Consider the following 4,594-nt stretch of genomic DNA (forward strand, 5'->3'; position numbering starts at 1 on the left):
AAAGCCATAGATTGTACAGTATAAAGAAAATCCATTGTAGTATAAGTATGTCGAAAAAGTAATAAAAAGCCATAGTAAGTATGTCGAAAAAAGAGATTAAAAAGACATATTATAATTATGATAAAGCGTATAGTACAATTATGTTGGAAATAAACCATACAAGTATAGTGTCGAAAAAAGTAATGAAAAAGCCATAGTATAGTATGTCGGAAAAGGACATAGTATAGTATGCCGGAAAAAGTGATAAAAAAGCCATAGTATAGGATGTCGAAAAACTTTATTAAAAAGCCAAAATATACAATGTTGAAAAAAACCATAGTATAGTATGTCGAAAAAAGTAATGAAAAAGCCATAGTATAGTATGTCGAAAAAGGGATAAAAATACCATAGTATAGTATGTCGAAAAAATTGATTATAAAGCCATAGTATAGTATGTCGAAAAAAGGGATAATAAAGCCATAGTCTACTAAGTTGAAAAAGCCATGGTATAATATGTCAAAAACAGTAATAAAAAAGCCATAGTATAGTATGTCGAAAAAGGGGATTAAAAAGCCATAGTCGAAAATTAATCCTATAGTTTGTAGAAGAAAAAAAAGGATAAAAAAGCCATGGTATAGAATGTTGAAAGAAAGGATTAAAAAAAAGCCATAGTATAGTATGTCGAAAAAAGGGATGAAAAAGCCATAGTATAGTTTGTTGAAAAAGGACATAGTATAGTATGTCGGAAAAAGTGATAAAAAAGCCATAGTATAGTATGTCAAAAAAAGCCATAGTATAGTATGTTGAAATAAGCCATAGTATAGTATGTCGAAATAATTTATGAAAAAGCCATAGTACAGTATGTTGAAATAAGCCATAGTATAGTATGTCGAAAAAAGGGATAAGAAAGCCATAATTACAGTATGTCGAAAAAAGGGATGAAAAAGCCATAGTATAGTATGTTGAAAAAGGACATAGTATAGTATGTCGAAAAAAGGGATGAAAAAGCCATAGTATAGTATGTCGGAAAAAGTGATAAAAAAGCCATAGTATAGTAAGTCGAAAAACTTTATTAAAAAGCCAAAGTACACTATGTTGAAAAAAGCCATAGTATAGAATGTCGAAAAAAGGGATTAAAAAGCCATAGAATAGTATGTTGAAAAAAGCCATAGTATAGTATGTCGACAAAAGCCATGGTATGATATGTCGAAAAAAGGCATGAAAAAGCCATAGTATAGTATGTTGAAAAAGGACATAGTATAGTATGTCGAAAGGAGTGACAGAAAGCCATAGTATAGTATGTTGAAAAAAGGCACAAAAAAGCTATAGTATAGTATGTCGAAATAATTTATGAAAAAGCCATAGTATAGTATGTTGAAATAAGCCATAGTATAGTATGTCGAAATAATTTATGAAAATAAGAAGTATATTATGTTGGGAATAAGCCATAGTATGGCATGTCAAAGGATAAGAAGACAGGCATGTCAGTGAGAAAGACATAGTAGAGTGAAAAGGTCGAAAGGATAAAAAAAGCCATAGTGGAGAAATATGTCAAAGGTATATAAAAAGAGTGTAGCAGATAAAAGAGGTTGAAAGACATAGTATAAATGGTGGATGAAAGAGAGTAGGGAAATGGAGAAAGAAAAGGAGATAAGGACAGTGGAAAAGGAAAGAGAGAGAGGAAACGGAAGAAATGGAAATAAAGAGAAAATGGAAGGGGAAGAGGAAATGGAGGAAACAGCATAGCCATAGCATAGTATCTTTGAAACAAGCCATAGCATTAGCATGCCGAAAAAAAGGATTGCGCTCATGCATAGTATGCCCAACAATTTTATGAAAAAGCCATATATATGTCGCAGTCAATTTATGAAAAAAAGCCATAGTATCAGCATGTTGAAAGAAGTTTCATAGTATAGCATAACAACAAAAAAAGGCGGTATAATATGTTGAATAAAGGCATAAAAAGCCATAGTATGTTGAAAAGCGACAGTAATAGCATACCGAAAAAGAGCGACAGAAAGCCATAGTATAAGGCTCCAAAAAAGGGATTAAAAAGCCATAGTATAGTGTCGGTAACCCTTTATTAAAAACAGCCAAAGTATTACAACGTTGAAAAAAAAAAAGCCATAGTATAGCAATGTCGGTGAAAAATGAAAACGCCTATAGTATAGTATGTCGGTGAAAAGCGGGATAAAACGCCATAGCATAGTATGGTCTTAATAGTGATAAAAAGCCATAGTCTACTTTATATCGGTAAAAAAGCCATGGTGGTATAATATGTCGAAAACAGTAATGAAAGAGCCATGGTACAGTAAGTTGAAATAAGCTCATTAGCATAAGTATTCTAAATAATTTTATGAAAAAGCCATAGTACTAGTGATAAGCTGAAATAGGTTTCATAGTATAGTATAAAGCGTCGATAAGGGGATTAAGAAAGCCCATAGTATAGTATGGTTGAAAAAAAAGCTTCATAGTATAGCATGTTGAAAAAGCCGATGGTATAGTATGTCGAAAAAAAGTAAATGAAAACGCCTATAGTAAGAGTATAAGCTGAAAAAGGACATAGTGATAGTATGTCAAAAAAAAAGGCGAAAGCATAGTATAGTATGTCGAAAAAGGGACAAAAAGCCATAGTATTAGTGATGTTGAAAAAAGGACATAATATAAAAATGTACTAAAAAAGTGATAAAAAAAAAGCCATATAGGTATAGTCTCAAAAACCTTATAAAAAAGCCAGTGATAGTATAAGTTGAAAAAAAATCCATAGTATATAGTATTGCTGGAAAAAAAAGCAATGGAAAAACCTATTAGTATAAAGATATGCTGAAAAAGGACATAGTATAGTATGTCAAAAAAGCGCTCATAGTATTAGTATACGTCGGTAAAGTGAATGAAAACCATAGTATATATTCTAAAAAGGATGAAGAAAGCGTTATGTATAGTATGTCGGGAATAAAGGGGAATAAAAAAGCCATAGTATAGTATGTATGTCGAAAAAAAGGAAATAAAATTCCATAGTATAGTATGTTGAAAAAAATTTATTAAAAAGCCATAGTATAGTATGCGTCTGAAAAATAATAAAGCCATATCTGATATCTAAAAAGGTGTAATATGGGTCGAAAACAGTAATGAAAAAAAAAAAAGCCATAGCAGAGTATAATCGTGAAAAGCGGTATTAAAAGCCATAATCTAAAAGAACCCTATAGTATGTCCCAAAAAGGGGATGTAAAAGCAATAGGATTAGTGAAGCGTTGAAAGAAGGATAAAAAAAAGCCATAGTATAGTATATCTAAAAAGGGATAAAAAAAGCTCATAGTATTAGTATGTCGAAAAAAGGGATAAAAAAAGCCTATAGAATAGTATGGCCACGAATAGGGATAAAAATGATAGTAAGGTATGTCCAAAAGACATAATAGATGGCATGTAGAAAAAGTGATAAAAAGCTCATAGTATTAGCAGCGTCTAAAAAGAGTAAGAAAACCCATAGCATAGTAGCGTCGAAAAAGTAAGAAAAACCCATAGTATAGTAAGCCCAAATAATCCCATGAAAAAGCCACAGTATTAGTATGTCTGACCTAATCTCATGAAAAAAGCCATAGTAATAGTATATTTGAAAAAGCCCATAGCATAGCATGTCTAAAAAAAGGGATAAGAAAAAGCCCATAGTATAGTATAAGTTGAAAAAAGGACATATCATACCTGTCTAAAAAAGGGTCGAAAAAGCCCATAGCAGCACTGCGCCATAGCAGACCGAAAAATAAAAGCCCATTTTATTAGTATTAAGCCGGAAAAGCCGACAGTAATAGTACGTCAAAAGCCATAGTATTAGCATGTCGGAAAAAAGGACGCGCCCACGAACAGTATGTCTGAAAAAGCCATAGCATAGTGGCCCATCAGCGCCTGGCGAAAACATATCCGGTACCGGCATGCGCCACGGTATACGTTGAAAACGCAATGAAAGATGATAGAAAGCCATAGCATGCGCATGGTTGAAAAGGATTATCCACCAAAGAGTGATAAAAGCCAGTATAGCATACCGAAAAAGCCGACATAGTGATAACCGAAAAAGCCCATGGCGTGGGACACGTCCAAAAAGGCACGAAAACCGTTGAAAAACCACGCAGTATCAAACACGCGCCCAGCGACAGCGAGACCGAAGTGGCGGATGCGCCCCAAAAAGGACACCCAAAAAAGGCATAAAAAAAAGCCCATAGTATAGCATACACCCAAAAAAAATGGACGAAAAACCCACAGAATAGCATGTTGAAAAAAGCCCCATAGTATTAGTACCCATCAGCTGGACTTCAAAAAAGTCAATAGTGACAAGCACGATCCAAAGATAAAAAAAGCCCACAGACAGCATATTGAAAAGGACAGACCCAGATAGTCAAAAAAAAAGGCCTCATAGTGACAGGAAGATCCAGCACAAAAACAAAAAAAAGCATAGTATGTGGAAAAAGATCATTAAAAGACATAGTGACAGGCATACAAAGAGCACAAACCAGCAGAGGTCTGAACACCCCATGAAAGCAGAACGAATAATCCATAAAAAAGCCATAGTATTAGTATGTTGAAAGCTGATCAAAAAAGCCATAGGCATGACGCGTCCAACAAG

Source organism: Perca fluviatilis, chromosome 15, assembly GCF_010015445.1.
Source record: "Perca fluviatilis chromosome 15, GENO_Pfluv_1.0, whole genome shotgun sequence".
Classification (NCBI taxonomy): Eukaryota; Metazoa; Chordata; class Actinopteri; order Perciformes; family Percidae; genus Perca; species Perca fluviatilis.